Source organism: Suncus etruscus, chromosome 6, assembly GCF_024139225.1.
Source record: "Suncus etruscus isolate mSunEtr1 chromosome 6, mSunEtr1.pri.cur, whole genome shotgun sequence".
Taxonomy (NCBI): domain Eukaryota; kingdom Metazoa; phylum Chordata; class Mammalia; order Eulipotyphla; family Soricidae; genus Suncus; species Suncus etruscus.
This window is the reverse complement of record NC_064853.1, coordinates 35,919,785-35,936,634: the sequence shown is the minus strand read 5'-3', so window position 1 is coordinate 35,936,634 and position 16,850 is coordinate 35,919,785. Positions and strand designations below refer to the sequence as shown.

At 44.9% G+C, this 16,850-nt stretch overlaps 1 protein-coding gene, 1 long non-coding RNA gene and 1 other non-coding gene across 3 annotated transcripts in view; 2 read left to right on the top strand and 1 right to left on the bottom strand.

Annotated features, from left to right (window-relative positions):
• Nucleotides 1–16,850, top strand: part of CTPS1 (CTP synthase 1) — a 1,052,426-nt gene that overhangs the window by 830,836 nt on the left and 204,740 nt on the right. The window lies entirely within an intron of this gene.
• Nucleotides 1–16,850, bottom strand: part of LOC126011451 (uncharacterized) — a 290,776-nt gene that overhangs the window by 224,736 nt on the left and 49,190 nt on the right. The window lies entirely within an intron of this gene.
• LOC126012719 (U1 spliceosomal RNA) lies at nucleotides 15,557–15,719 on the top strand. Its single transcript, XR_007497132.1, has one exon. It is a non-coding gene; the product is annotated as a U1 spliceosomal RNA (small nuclear RNA).

Here is a 16,850-nt window from a genome sequence, read left to right as displayed (position 1 = left end):
TGTGTGCCATTCTCTGGGGTGTGAGGTGGTATCTCATCGTTGTTTTGATTTGCATCTCCCTGATGATTAGTGATGTGGAACATTTTTTCATGTGTCTTTTGGCCATGCGTATTTCTTCTTTGTCAAAGTGTCTGTTCATTTCTTCTCCCCATTTTTTGATGGGGTTAGATGTTTTTTTCTTGTAAAGTTCTGTCAGTGCCTTGTATATTTTGGAGATTAGCCCCTTATCTGATGGGTATTGGGTGAATAGTTTCTCCCACTCAGTGGGTGGCTCTTGTATCCTGGGCACTGTTTTTTTTCTTGGATCACATCCAGCAGTGCTCAGGGATTCCTCCTGGCTCTGTGCTGAGAAATCACTCCTGACAGGCTCAGGGGACCACATGGGATGCCGGGATTCAAACTACCATCCTTCTACATGCAAGGCAAACATACTACCGCCATGCCATCTCTCCGGCCCCTACCACAGTTCAATTTTAAAGAACATGCTTAAGGAGAAGGAATTTATCTTTTGGTTCACTATGACTCTCCTGGGTCTAGATTAGTGTGTAATACACGGGGGGGGGGGTGCTCAGTACTTAATACCGCTTAAATACAAGAACAATTTCTCTTTCTCTGTTCTATTCTTCCCTTCTCATTGTCCCTCAGCAACAAAACCCCCTCCACACATATACAGTGAACAAATACAATACACGCACACTTTTATACCTGTACACCAGGCTTGCCACTAAAATTCACAGGGATAGTTTTGGTTAAAAATAAATTTAATATTGGGTGAGAGAGATAGCACAGCAGTAGAGTGTTGCCTTGCACATGGCTGACCCAGGACGGATCTGGGTTCAATTCTTGGCATCCCATATAATCCCACGAGCCTGTCAGGAGTGATTTCTGAGTATAAAACCAGGAGTAACCCCTGAGTGCTGACAGGTGCAGCCCCCAAATAAAACAAAACAAAAATTATATAAGTATTGTCAGGTTCTTGCCCAAAATTATTGGATACATGTATGGTTTTGTTTTTCATTTTTTGTTTGGGGGACATACCCAGTGGTATTCAAAAGCTACTCCTGGTTCTGTAATCAGGGGTCATTATGAGAAGTGTTTGGGAGGCTTTATGAACTGCTGGGAATCATATCATATTCAGCCACATACAAAGCCAGTACCCGAACTACGGCAATGTCTCCACAGTCGCCATATATGATTTTAAATGCACACACACACACACACACACACAAAAATCAGGGCTATGTAGCCTTTCAATTTAGCAACTTAGCTTTATCCCTTTACACTGATTGAAATGCCATAATTTCTTATAAACTATCATATACAAATCTCTAGAAGGATCTACCCTTAGGGCACCATGGCATGGTGGATAATCTATTTTACTTTCTGTATCTTTTTTTTTTTTTTTTTTTTGGTTTTTGGGCCACACTCGGCGGTGCTCAGGGGTTACTCCTGGTTGTCTACTCAGAAATAGCTCCTGACAGGCACGGGGGACCATATGGGACACCGGGATTCGAACCAATCACCTTTGGTCCTGGATTGGCTGCTTGCAAGGCAAATGCCGCTGTGCTATCTCTCCGGGCCCTACTTTCTGTATCTTATGACTTGAATCTGAGTGACAACTAACAATATGTTATTTAAACAAAAATAAGAGGGGGGATTTAGAAGATTCTCATATTCCTCAGATCTTGTCCTCAATCTCATTTTACTAGAAGTTTGTCTGGGTAAAAACAACAGCAGTCTTAATTGGGAGAAAATGAGATTTCTCCTTTTCTCTAGTTTTTGGTAATCTTACATGAGATTGTTACTCTTTTTAATGAAATACTTGAAAAAAGTTTCCACAAGCAGAAGGATATGAATTCATGCAAATTTCCATACATACATAAAACATTGAGACTTTGTTTCAACTCATGAATCCCTTTACCTTTAATTTGTTTATTCCATTTGGAGTTCACATATAACAGATTTCAGAATAAGTTGCATGAGTTGGTTCCAGGGTCTCTGGAGGTACAAGTGGAAGGAAAATGCCTTCCCAGAAAGGCAATCCAGGGAGGAGAGAGGATGGATACAGCAAGCCAGGCTTGTAACTGATGGACACTCAGAAATGACTCTGTGCTGAAGCGGCCAATGGATCATGTGGGTTTTCAGTTCTTCCCTTTGGACACTGTGATTTTTCCAAAAAATTTAGCCCTGGAATTTCTATTTTTCCTCTGTGAGTACTATAGATTAGATACAAGTTATGAGTCACTGGATTTATTGAGGCTGGAATCCTTCTGAGGATAGTGATTCTGTTCTATTCATCATTGTCTTCTTGACCTCCAGCTTGGCCCCTTGCACCACAGGCTGCTCTACCAATGGGTGATGATGAAGGAAGGTCTATTTTTCAGCATTCAGTGAAGAAGCATAAGATGGACAGCCATACCACACCCAACAATGCAGCATCTATCTTTATTCACCTGCTGACTAACTCATTTAGGGGTATGTCAACTTGGGACAAAGAAAGTCAGAGCTACCCAAACATAGAGATACATGCATACAATCACCTAAGTGACTTTTGGGAGCACATCCAGTCTGAGGCACCCTGATATAGCATAATTAAGAGGTCATCCAAGTACCCTACCCAGTGTGCACAGCTTTGCACAAAGCTGACTCAGAGTCAATCCCTGGCATCTTATATGGTTCCCTAAGCGCTGCTAGGCATGATTCCTGTGTGTAGAGTCAGGAGTAAGCACTGAGCATTGCCGGGTGTGGCCCCAACACTAGTAAACAAAAAAACAAAAATAGAGCATCCTACATGGGATCTTGGTAGCCTTCATGAACTTTAATCTTCTGGGGATTTACCATAAGGAAACAACTATTACCATCAAGCTACAACCATGCTTATCAATACTGCTAAGTATGGACACATGTAAGAGTAGGTGAACTAGTGATAGTCTGTATCTGTAAGTGAACACTTACACATTACAGCCACTGCAGATTCATGTAACTCATGACAAAAATAAAAACGAAAAACAATCAGGGCTAGGTAGTCTTTCAATTATAACCATTTAGCTTTATCCGCTTATACTGATTTAAATGCCATCATTTTTTTAATAAACTGTCATATACAGTTTACATGTATCATACATCAACTTTGGGGCCCTATTTTCCCCCTTCTGCAACTAAAGATATTATTATTTGGTTATTTACTAAAAAAAAAGTTAGCTGATCTAGAAAGTTGTTTACAACAGGCATTAAATAAAAACATGTGTGGGTCCAGAGCAATAATATAGCTGATCAGGTGTTTGCTTTGCATGTAGCCAACCTGGGTTTGATCCTCAGAACCCTATTTGGTCCCCTGAGCCTCACTAGGAGTGATCCATAAGTGAGTCCATAGCCAAGACTCAGTCCTGAGCACCATTGGGTCTGACCCTAAAGCAAAAATAAGTAAAAATACATGCTGTCAAAGAATTTGTGCTGTACTGCAATAGTCACATACATCTATTAAACATGTATACAGTACCCTACATAGGACATGTATCTGTTATACTGAATATAGACATACATATATATGCATTGAGAGGATCCTGAAAAATTCTTCAACAATTTCACTGTGTAAGGAGGATTGATGATGGCTTCTGCCTTCTTTTACTTGCCTATGTTACTGATGTTATTGGAATAAATAGGTGCTGCTTTGCAACAATGCAAAGTAACAACCAGGCCAGAGTGATAGTACAGCAGGTAGGCCATTTGCCTTGCATGTGGTCAACCTGGGTTAAATCCCTGGCACCCTATATGGTAAGCTGAGCACTGCCAGGAAGTAGCCCTGAGTTTAAAGCCAGGAGTTAACTCCTGAGCACCACCAGGTGTGGCTTTAAAAACAACCCCCCCCCACAAAAGTAACAAGAACAATTTTTAACTGCAAAAAGAAAAGAACAACTATCCAGGGTTAAGATAGTCCCACAAGGTGGCCTGAGAGCCTAGAGAAGCAATGGAACACTGAGAGGAAGGGGCTTTGTCTCAACTGCCTCCTCCAGGGATGGAGCCAGATGCCAGTTATCCACAAAATTTTAGTGATGCCTGTTCCACTGGACAACATTTTCTTTCATATATCTGACAAAAGCACACTAACACATATACAGTCCTCCCTGGAGTGGCAGGAGCACTGTCTTGGTGACAGTGCTTGGGACTCTCTTGGGACAGGGCTGGGAGTAAAGAGACACCAGGCAGGTCAGGAAGCACCTTGATCAGTCCAGGTGGCATCTGTTATGTGGCCCTCTCTCTCAAACAAAGCACGGGAGACACAAATTTGGCAACTTCTGCGAAACTAGCATGTCCATGGTGCTGCTAACGTGAAAGGACCCAGTCTCAGGGAAGATGGTTTAATCCAAAACTCAGAGCAGGCTCCAGTTAACACTCGCTCATGGAGAAGGTTAAGCAGAACTTCCAGGGCTGGTGGGAGGAGCCTTGTCAGTGCACTTTTTCTCTCAGAAATGCACTGAGACAGAAGAGAGTCCAGGGGCCCAAGTTTCTGTCTATAATATCCATGGACACAACTGTGACACCACAGTCTGCTTTCACAAAGATACTCTGAAAGCTTTAGGGGCTCAACTGTGTCTTCAGCTTCTCAGTGTTGGCTTCTCAGCTTGGCTTTGTGATTTCAAAGTCAAAAAGATGCACTGTGGAGTCTTCCACGTGGTGATTCTGGGATGGGCTATTTGCAGACTGCTGGAGTGGTTCTCTATCACTGCTGGCATCTGTGAATAGGGAGAAACATATCACAATAGGAACCTACCATGCTCTTACTCATATAACAGTATACCGCACAGGAGCAAGGCAAAGAGCAGAGAGCAGGCAAGGGGTGGGATGCAGTAAGAGCTGTGGAGGGGAGGAGAGCAGGACCAGAGCTAAGCTTGGGGACACAGCCAGAAGTGTGGCAAGAAGACAGGAGGACCAGGGAAAGAATGACAGAATGAAAGATGAATGAGCGTGTAAGAGGACAGACGGCATGAGTAAGAGGCCAGGCCAGCCAGGACACAAACACTCATGCTCCTCACCCGGCCCCAGTCACCTCCTGCCTTGCCCATCTGTCTCCCCTTCTTTGCCTTTGGCCTAGCCAGACCACCCCAGGCCTGCCTCCCACACCCTTCCAGGCCCTCCCAACTTGGAGCCCAGTAGAGAAACAGACTTACTTCTCCCCATCCCAGCTGGGCCTGCTCGCTCCCACTCCAGCTGCTGGCTCCTCCTCTTGCTGCCTGAGCAATCACTTCTCGCATGTCGCTCTCCTCCATGCTGGCACAGGATTGCCATGTGTGCTTCCAAAATCTCCTGGTTTCCCATTCCTCAGGAAGACTTCAGGACGTTTTGTCCTTCGACTGGACAAGATCCAACAGGAGTGGGCAATGCAGGGCCAAATCCGAGACACCAGACTGAGAGGGACAGGAAGGGGAAATATGGGACAGTCCTGGGTAATCTGGGCCATCTGGTCACCTCATTTTAGTTCTATAATGGTCAGTTAGACATGGAGGCTGAGGTTGGATAAAAATTCTAAGTCCAGGCTATGGCAGGGTCATCAAATGATTAGTTCCCGAACAGGCCTCTCATCACCACTGATTGTCACCACTAAGGTGTAAGCAGACCTCTCAGAAAGACAACCCAGGATCAGACTTTGAAGCTACATGAGTGTCAAGTGTCATCAACAGCCTCTCCTGCTTAGATCAACTTCTATGGAAACTCACCAGCAGCATGCGCTAAATACTTAGCACGAATGCATTCCCTACACCTCCCTCCCTCCCTCCCTCCCTCCCTCCCTCCCTCCCTCCCTCCCTTCCTTCCTTCCTTCCTTCCTTCCTTCCTTCCTTCCTTCCTTCCTTCCTTCCTTCCTTCCTTCCTTCCTTCCTTCCTTCCTTCCTTCCTTCCTTCCTTCCTTCCTTCCTTCTCTCTCTCTCTCAGAACCTCAGCAACAGCTCTATTCACTGATTAGATGGGACAAATGTCTGCCAAAGGCAACTGCCTCTGGGGGATCCCCAAGATTGAATCATTTTGGGGATCCCTCAGTGATAACCCCAATCCTACAGCACAGGCACATGCTGGTTCTCAAGCATGAGTTGTGTATTCAAATTATCTAGGACTGTGTAGAAATATGGATCCAGAAGTAATAACCCCTGGATGTCAGGAGGGGGATGAAAATTTGCCCGTCAAGTTCTCAGGAGCTGGTGCTAATCTAATATACCACTGATTAATTGGAGACTTCTTATCTATCTGCAGGGTGCCTTGCAGTCATACCTGTCTCAAATGAAGGAGCCACCCCTTCACCAGGGACTCCCATTCACTGAGCCCTGGCCTCACCTCAACCTCAGAAAGGTTGAGACTTATACAAATCTATCCTGGCAATTAAAAGAGAAAGAACAAGAGGTGACTCACTTATTATCATATTTCTAAGTCTAGAGAGTCTTCAGGACTCAGTCAAAGAAACTGTTAAACACAGATCATCAATGAAAGAACCGAAGTAGAACCCTGCCAGTGCCCTTTAAAACCCTAATCATGGAGTCTCAAGGCACCTCCTGGCCTCACCCTCGCAGAACTTCTATAGTCAGTGAAACAAGGTGCTTCCCTTCCTTTACATGGGATTCAACTTGTACCCCATGCAGTGTTCACTGCTTAGTTTGGGGGCAGTTCTTGAGGGAGTATTTCTCCATCCTCCAAGTTCAAAGGCGAGTTTATGGCCTAAAATTCAGAACTGATTTTCACATGGAAATTCCATTTGTGGAATACAAAGAAATCACCTCCCACAATGTACCATGTTGCTGAGACTCGGAGATGAGGGCACAATAAATCTCATTTTTTTTCATGAATACACCCATGGAGGGGACTGCTGGGATGATAATACAAAGGGTAGGCTGTTTGACAATTCAGGTTTAATTCCTGACATCCCATATGATTTCCAGAGCACTGCCAGGCATAATCCCTGAGAGCAAAGCCAGAACTAAAACCTGATAACTCATATGTAAAGCATCAAAATAAAAAAAAATATGTATTCAGGACCAAAGAGATAGTAAAGTGGGTAAGGTGCTTTCCTGGCATGTGATTCACCTTGGTTTGAATCCCTGGCACTAATATGAACTGATATGAACTTGATTTGAACCCCCTGATTCCCACCAATGGATCACTCCTAAGCATAGAGTCTGCAATAGCCCTTCAAAAACTATTAGGTGTGGCCCAAATTCCCATACCCCCACAATTAGCAATTCCTTAAAATCATTTTTCTGGGTTTCCATTTGAATCTTAACCCTGCATGGCCTTCTTCCCAGAAAACCACCAGCTTTTTCATTGAATTCCTTTTGTCACCCAAATTTAGTTTCTATGTTGGCACCACAAGAATCACTACTGAACACCTAATCCAAGCAATTCTCACTTGCTCCTACTGCCAATCACTTCCCCCTGTACTGTCTTTTCAGTCTTCTAACTTCTAGTATTGTCCAAACCCTAGTCCAAAACCTAGTCTGCTCTAGCAGATTTCCCCTAAATCTAGGTGATGAACTTCTAGGAGGCAAGATCCTCTCTCTGTTTCATTCCTGTATGCCTCACACCCATGCACAGAGGGGACCCCAGACATATTGTGGAGTGAGCATGTGAAAGCACAGAATACAAGTCTCTAAGGAGCCAAGCACTTCTGCTAACACATTGCTAAAGTTAGACAGAGGTTTCCCCCACTTAGTTCTCGCTTTGTCTCTAGGAGGAATTGGACTCCTCATGCTTCAGTGGGTCATGGAAGGAGACAGCAGGCCTTTGGGCTATTGTTCTCATTAACAGGGGACAGACCACAGATGTGTGAGCATTGATGGTACCCTGGGAATGAGATGAAACATTGCCTGGCTCAGGCCATTGGACACAGGAAGGATGCTGGTGCATCAACTTTGCATGGAGGTGGAATTGCACAAGGCAATGTGGAGGAGTACAATTTGGGAAGCTGAGGTTCAAATGCAATATTGCGGTCCCTGCATTCTCTGCTGTCTGCTGCTTTCTCTGTGACATGGAGCTGGGGAGTGACTTCATACTCAGTTGGTATATGCGGTAACTGGTCTCAGACAATGCAGCACTAGAAACCGATACTGAGGAAACAACAGTATAGAACCATGTGATCCTTGAAGGAACCCAAACCAGTGACATTTCTCAACCTGTGCACCCCCATACCCTGTATTATATTGCTTCCCCTCAGTCCCTATCCTGAGTTCCAGAACTGAACCCAGCTACTACATGGACCCCCACCAGACAATGGAGCAAACAGGGGGGGTGGCACTGGCCACTTGGGACCCCTTGGGGACATCAGCAGCATCAGAGTCAGTGGCCACCAATGGTGTGAGAGACCAGGGGTAACACTGTGGGCAATAGTAGAGAAAACAAGCAGCAGAAAGAATGAGTATCTTCTCTGGGTAATTCCAAGTCCCAAAAATGAAGACCCCAGGGAAGTCAGGTTCCTCCTTCTCAGCAGAATCTGCCCATTGCATGTTTTGGTGGGAGGGCATCTCCATGCTGTCCCTTCCCCCAATCTCTGACCCTCAGGACCAACAACTGCAGCAGCCAGTAACTGCATCACTACATCTGAGTGCTCTTGGCCATGAGATACCCTCAGGTTAGAGATGTCACCTCATCCAACACCTCACTGAAGGAAGAAACTTCATATAAATCAGCAAACTTCAGCAAACTATGAGGGAACTTCTCACTCTTTCTACCAGAAATCCAAATCATTCCAGCAAATAGCTCACACACACAGGAAGCATGGTCACATGGGGAAGGGCTGGTCACAGTGCCACAAACCACATCACAAGAGCAGGACAAAGTAGCTGGGACACTAAGGCAGAAGGCAGCATCACCCAACCCATGGGGACTGTGCTGACTACAAACAAGGAAATAGGAGCTAAGGGAAGGGGGCTACATTTGGTCAATCCTCCAAGGCCAAGTTCTCTTGGTTCTCTATGGCTTCTGGGCAGTCAAGGATATGGTGTAGTATAGAGCTCTTGCCTCAAGTAGGTGAGATCCTAGGCTCAATCCCTAGTATCACCAAAACAAAACAAAACAAAAAAACCCAAACAAGCAAAAACAAAACCCTGGAGACAGTGGTATAAATCTTCAGAATGGTCAATGGCAATATTTAAAATATGTGTATTAGCAGCATGCCAAAGGCTGAGCAATAAGCAAATCCCTGCATCTCAGGGGCTTAACTAAGGGGCCCAAGGGACAGGGTCAAAAGCAGCTCAGCTCTGTTTATCCAGCCCCATGCTTCGGGGGAAGTGTTGGGGGAACTGGCTCAGGGAGCCAGCTCTTGGGTTTCAGACATCATCATGAGTAACTAATGCAGGCAATTACATGCACTCAGAAAGCTTCAAGGAGGCCTCATGCATGGAAGAATGCAAACATTTGATCTCAGAAATGGAAAGAAAGGGGGTTTCTAGGTGAGGAGGATGGGTAGGGTTTATCTGAGAGAGTAGGGTGTGAGAGGGGTGGAAGCTGGAAGGGACACCTGTAACCCCACCCAGATAAATTCCTGGGAAGCTGCACACCACGGCCTGTCATCACTGACTGGAGTATCCCAGCCTAGAAAAGTAAAGGACCGGTGGGGTAGGGTGGAGGGAGAAGACAAAAGATACAAGGCCTGAGGTGCAGAAAGAGAGGTAACAAAAGAGACAGGCTCTCTTCTTGCTCTGCCTCTGCACTCCTATGATTCTTACTTCATCTGCAAACCTGGTCCCTTCTTCCCAGTAAGGGAAGCTTCCATTCCTTCCTGGGCTTACCCCCTATCTTCATGCCAATAAGCATGCCTGTTTTATTGCATCTTTACCACCATCATCATCATAATCACATGACAATCACAGTCCCATATCTTCTCTAATACCCCATGAAGACCCTCTACTCAGGGTCTGCATCAGGGCTCATTGGTTCAGAGATACAAAGGACAAGCACATAGATGGAGGGAGTTGTTCTTGGGGGAACTGGATGGTCTTGGTACTGGTAAGACAATCAAGTCTTAGGAATAGTGATGAATCAGAGTGTGGAGGTGGGGAGAAGGGAAGAAGCCTTTTCTAAAGCAGCAGCTGTCCAAGAAAATAACCATTTGAGCAATGGCCCAGTTTTGCCAACACCTTGGATTTGAGGGAGAAATCAGGTGTCTGCATTCTCCTGTGAAATCATCTCATCTTACCTCCCAGAATACAATCATGTAATGAGCCGGATGAAAGGCATCCACAGACCCTACTGGCTTGCAGGGCCCCTAGCCACAGCCTGTAGACTGGATGGCTTAGTTCTGCAAATCCAGTGCCCAGCACCTCAGACACATCACTACAGGCTTATTAACTGGAAAAGCAGATGCATGGATGAACAAATGAAGACAAAAGAAGGAGCAGATGGGCGGGTGAGGGTAAGGATGGATGCCCAAATGTCAGAATGCCAAGAAGCATGTAGGGCAGCTCAAGGTGACCCCATTGCCGAGCTGTCATCATGAATATCCTGTGGTCTTGTTTCCAGGTTGAAAAGGTAGAGAGAGGAGAAGGGGAGAGGGAGAGAGAGAGGAGAGGGAGGAAGAGAGGGAGGGAGGGAGAGGGAGAGACAGAGAGGGGGGGAGAGAGAGAGAGAGACAGAGAGGGGGGGAGAGAGAGAGAGAGAGAGAGAGAGAGAGAGAGAGAGAGAGAGAGAGAGAGAGAGAGAGAGAGAGAGAGAGAGAGAATCCACCATGATTCTCCACTAGAATAAGTAGCTCCTGCTTTCTGGCACATATGTACATGAGTCAGTCTCACGAGAGTGGAAGCTCAGATTGCCTGGGGGGGCACACCTCCATTTTAACCCTTGCATTATGGATGAACCAGGAAAGAAAGGGGTGTACCCTTCGGCAATTAGAGGTAGAGGTAGGAAGGAGATATTAGCCTGCCGAAATGCTGTTTATAACCAGAAACGCTCTGCTGCCTGGGAAACTACATTGCTGTCTTGGGAAAGCAAGAGGGAGCCTGGTGCGCACCCCAGGCCCTCAGTCTCAGGAACACTCTCGGGAGGGTGTGGTATGTGGGTAGCCCGCCTGGAATGCCTAGGGTTGCGAAAGAAAAGTTATTTCAGGTTCAACTGAGTTATAATTTATTTTTTCTAACTGATCATTACTGCTGCCGGCTCTATAAATAACCACCTGGGGAGTCTGCTTTTCTGCTCCCAAATCCTCAGAAAGCCTTGCCAGGTTCTCTGCGGCTCCTGGCCTGCCAAGCACACAGCACATTTCTTCTCTGTGCAGCCCTTCAGGGAATCCTTCTGCAGCGTGTGCCAAGGAATCAGCGGAGCTCTGCCCAGTGCGGTCCTCTCATCCCTAATCCAAATCTTCAACTCTACACAGGTCTCACTCTCAGCGAGGCCCCACTCCCCAGACACAGGTGGCACCCTGGCCAAAATCCCAATTTCTCTGTGTGCTTTGCTTCAACCCAACTGCATGCTCAGAAGACAGGAGCTATTTGTAGCACAGAAATCCAGCTGCAGCCTCATTCAAGCTGAAATCCAGGGGAGAGAGAAGGTTAGACTGATTGTATCACTGGTAAACTATCCAGGGTCAATACCAGCCCAGGAAGGAGGGCTGTGGTTTACACAAAATCCATTTAAATGATTTAAAGGAGAATAGATTCCATCAAGATGGGGTTGAATAGACTACAGAAAGAAAAGAAAGAAAACAAAATATGTTCTTCAAGATGGATGTACTGGGGTTTTTTTGTAGACAATGTCCTTTGCCTTCAAAGAGAGGCACTAGGAAGGAACGTTTTAGTCAGAAATATCTCTTTAAACTAAACAATAATGTGTGTGTGTGTGTGTGTGTGTGTGTGTGTGTGTGTGTGTGTGTGTGTGTGTGTGTGTGTGTCCTTTATGCTCCTGGCTGTTTTCTCTTCATTCTATTACACCGTTAAGTGGAAAGTATGTGAGAAAGAATATGTGGAATTCCCACGTCAAGGAGAAGAATATCAAGAATACATAAAGGTCTGCCCTGATGTATGCTGACATGTTATCCTAAGTGTTGCCAGGTTCCAGACCACAGACCCTGGCCAAATATACCCTACTTATTCAGAAAGTTGTCACTCTGCCAGTCCTATGGAAGAGTTCAGCAAGATTTGGTAAATCAATGATCTTTAAAATGGGCAAAGGCTATAGAAAACCAGAGTATGACTAAATAGAAAATATTTTTAAACTTTCAATTGCAAAATTAATATCATGTAAGGTTTAGATATCCTTGATATCTTATTTTTAGATTTGTTTGTTTGTTTGTTTGTTTGTTTTAGTTTGGGGCATACCTGGTAGTGTTCAGGGACTATTTCTCACTTTGTGCTCAGAAAGGAATCCCTGAAAGTGCTCAGAAAATGATATATGATGCTGGGGACTGAACGTGGGTCAGTCACATGCAAGACAAGTGTGTTACCTGCTGTATTCACTCTCTTTCTCTAGCCCCAGTCTTTATTTTTTTTTTTTAGCATTCCACAGGGTGCTTCATTGTTTAAATTTGTTTTGTTTGTTTCCAACTACTTGGGGGATATCTTAAAAGTGTAACTTCCAAGAACATGCTTTTGCAGCAAAATGATGGTAATTCTATTAAGTTTCATCTGTGTAGTTCAGCCTGCAAAAAAACAAGGCCCCATCATGTGGGAAAATTTATAAAAACATTTAAATAAAAAGAAAAAATAAGAAGCTTCTTGACTTGTCTGTACCCCTGTTTATAGGCTTCATTTATAGTGCATTAGAGAATTTCCCTCCTCCTTACCCCTGTGCATCATTTATATGGTTTCTGTTTTTGGTACAATTCACCATAATATCCCAGAATGTTCTGTTTTGTGAGTAGACTGAAGTTTTTGTTTTGTGTTTTGCTTCTTCACATCCAATACAAAGTTGCAATTGGAGACAGATTTCTACCCATAAAGGCACCAGATAATAAAACTTTTCCCAACATTGACTTAATACAGTACCCAGTCTTAGAAAAAAACTGTGTTTATACTCTTCAGTCTTTCTTATACGTATTTCCCACCTCAAAAATCTGTTCTGAAAATCAAGGGAACTTATGAGTTCAGAATGTGGGCTATATGCTGGAGAGATAGTACAGCAGATCGGGGGTGCTTGCCTTGCACGCTGACAACTGGGTTTGATCCCCTAGCACCACATATGATTCCCCGCCCCCAGTCCACCAGAAATAATCCCTGAGTACAGAGTAGAAGTAAGCCTTGAATACTACCAAGTGGTTTCCCACCCCCCCCCCCCGAAATAAAACAAAAATAAAAAAATGTGGACTGAGGAGGGAGTCCTCCTGCCCCACATAAATACCTTGCCTCCACCATTGATCATATGTATCATCTGGCTGAAGTGGCTTGCGCTCTTCATGGCTCAGGCACATTATCTCTAAAGCAAAATAGCCAGCCTACCTCCTAGCAGTGTTGCGAGGATCCAATGGCTTGAGACCTATAGAACACCTAAGACATGTTTAGGATGGGGCATCCAGTGGGTGAGCACTGGCCTAACTAAGCACCTTTGGATAGAAACCTGGTGACTTACCAGGAACTTTATGGCTGCTCTCCCTTGACTATATATGACAATATCCTGCAGCAACACTTGAAATGGCATGGCCAAATCAATGACGATTGGATTTATGGGTAGTATTTGCTGTCAAAGAGTCCTTGGCCAAAACTGTAGTGGCTGGGGATGAGGTTCAGTGATATAAAGCTTGTGTTTTGTATGTAGGAAGCCCCACATTGAATTCCAGCAGAACAAAACAGGCAAAAAAAAGAAAAAAGAAGTATAGGTCTATTTGGTTCTATCTTCATCTCCAAGGAACACTGACCTTTTAGAAAATCTTTGCCCTTTTGTTCAAAGCAATAATGGCCTCTTATTGTGCCCATTTGCCTTTCTTCAATGTACTAAGAATGTTCGATCACTTTTCATGTGCACTGTTTCCCTGATGACTTTTTCCATTCTGCTTTACAAGCTGGCTTTTCTTGACCCTTTCCAATCTGGAGGTCCCAAAACAGGCAGCCTCAGGATATGTACACTTATCTACTAGGAAAACATTAAGCAGGGTCTGTCTCAGACCTCATGAACTGGGGATCTCTGTCATGTGGCAGAAGGACTGGTGATCTCAGAGCCCTTCTTTCAGACACTGCAATTCCATTTTTTTCTTTTTGTTTTTGAGCTATACCTGGTTGTGCCCAAGACTTATTCCTGGCTCCATGCTCAGTTATCATTCCTGGCAGAGTTAAGTAAGTCATGTGGGAAGGGGTACTTGGGATTGAACCTGGGCTAGCCAAGTACCTTGCCCACAGTATCTCTTGTTCAGACCAGCAGAGACAATCAGCACATCTGACCAAAAAGGAACTCTATAAATCAACAGCGGGACTCTGAAGATATGCTGATACTACTAGTTCATCAAGATGGATCTGATGCCTGGATCTCTGCCATAGGACTCACATCGTAGGACTTTCAAGAAATCAAAGAAATCAACGAGGCCATGTATGTATGCCTCTGATGGATGAGGACCTGCCACTATTGAGGAGTGGGAGTGGGGGCCCTTAATCTTCCCTTGACAAAAAAGAAAAGTCTAAGAGTTACATACCCAGCCTGTTGTAGCAAACACCTTCCAAGCCAAAGCAACCTAAAGAACCTTGAGATGTGGCCAGTGGCTTGTTTCCCTCTGGCCTTGTTTGTACAACTTTCTTCATTGCATTTGGCTTCACTACAATAATTTGACATCTGACACTCTCCTTATCCCAGTCCCCCACAAGTATTTACATAGCAATTTTCTCCTGAGCTGGTCAAAGCCTGTGAGGACTTGGAGAATTCCACTGTGTTCATAGTAAGCAGACACCACATCCAGATCGGCTGGTATCTGTTCTTAGCAAATAAACTGCTCTTGGATGCAAAAGTGGTTTGAAGGGATTTGCAAAATGAGCCAGACTTCTGCTGGGTTTTCAAAGAACCATCTACATTTGCACTAAGGGGATATTTAGTCCTGAAAGCTCCCCCATTTCATTTCAGCTGCCCAAGACTAAATTTTATACTAGTTTTGGCCCGATAGGTCAAAGAGCAGTTGAAATCAGAATAGATTTCCCCTCTGGGCTCCAAGGAAGAGGTCATGGGCAGGGTGAGAAGCCTGGTGAACTTTCATGTGTGCACATCTTGGTATCATGAGCCACATAGCAACACTGGCCAACTGGAAGCCAGGATGAAGTGGGAAGAACATCTTCTAGAAAGGAGGTGGTACCTGATGAGACAAGGCCAGGAGACTGGGTTCCTGGCAATGTGGAAAAATCTCAAACCAACAAGGTGGATTTTTCTCTCTGCTATAACCTCAATACATTCCTGTACAGGGAGAAGAATAGGGAGAGTTGTGTACATGCAGATGCCCACTTAGGGACATGTGCTAATGACCCTCAAGAAAATTCAAACTCTATCTTCAAGCCAGGGAACCCCTGAGAGTTTCAGGGAGAGTCATTCTGTGGAGACCTTGAGCAGCACATTTCAATCATGCTAAAAGAACCCTCTGTGAGCATGGGCAAGTATGGGGTTAATAAAAAAGAATGCAATACCACCTGGCAGAGGAGATATCATGATCACGAAGGTGGTTTCCTCAGGGCAAGGCCCACCCATTGCACTCTGGGTGTGCTGACCCCTGAGATTTCCCCAAATGTGGGAAACTCAACTGAAAAATTTGTGGTTCTGGGAGACTGCATTCGCGCTCTCCCCTGGTTTTTAAAAAAAATGCAACACCTAGTTGTTCTATGCAGAGGCTTGGCGATTGAACCAAGGAGGTGGTATCGATACTTGTAGTAAATGTAGAGGCCAAAAGAAATTCCAACTGTGAGTTATTAAAGATCTGAAGGTGGAAGCAGACATAGTCAAGAGAAACCTTTTGGGGGGAATTTATGAAGTTTAATCCCGAAAAATGAAGACATAAAGGCAGATGGACAACAGTGTGGGGCAAGGGCAGAGACTGAAAGCAGTGTAGGAAAGGCAGAGCTGTCAGTCTGCTCCAGGCTTACAAGCATCGCTGTATAGGACAGCAGAGACAAGAGCCCTCAGAAGGGAACAAGGCAGCCTGATCCAGAGACAGCTGAATTCCACATTGAGAAGAAGAAGAATCTTGTCCAATGAGTTCGTGGTGCACTTGACTCAAGAAGAGCAGAAGAGTAGCATTAAGGGACAGTATTCAGACTCTAAACTTCACATGGATGTGGAATGCACTGTGTGATGAGAGCACTAGGGAGTTGTGCCAGGGGTCCAGGCTGGCAGTGACCAGTGATGGGCCTGGTGCTAGCAATAGGGGAGACAGAATGAGATTGAGGAGAATTGGAGAAGTAGGTAAAGGGGTTAAGGATTCAATTCTGGACTCTGAAGGCTGCATCACAGTGACTGGTGGAGGACAGGGAGGGTAAGGATAAAGAAATAGGTTGGAGCTGAGGGGAAAAGCAGCGATGGGTTCTGTCTGGGTAGTTAGGGCCATTTTAATAAACTGTTGAGGCTAACACAAGCAAGAGGCATGCAATAATCATAAGCAGGGGATGGGGTGGGGTATCATAGATGACACCCTAACTTCATTAAAGGAGATTAAACACATAATTTAAAGTCCACCAGGGGCCTGAGAATTAGCACAGTGGCGTTTGCCTTGCAAGCAGCCGATCCAGGACCTAAGGTGGTTGGTTCGAATCCCGGCATCCCATATGGTCCCCGTGCCTGCCAGGAGCTATTTCTGAGCAGACAGCCAGGAGTAACCCCTGAGCACCACTGGGTGTGGCCCAAAAAACAAAAATAAAATAAAATAAAATAAAAGTCTATCCAGTAATCACCAACAGCAGGACCTTGGCAACCAGATGGCTAAG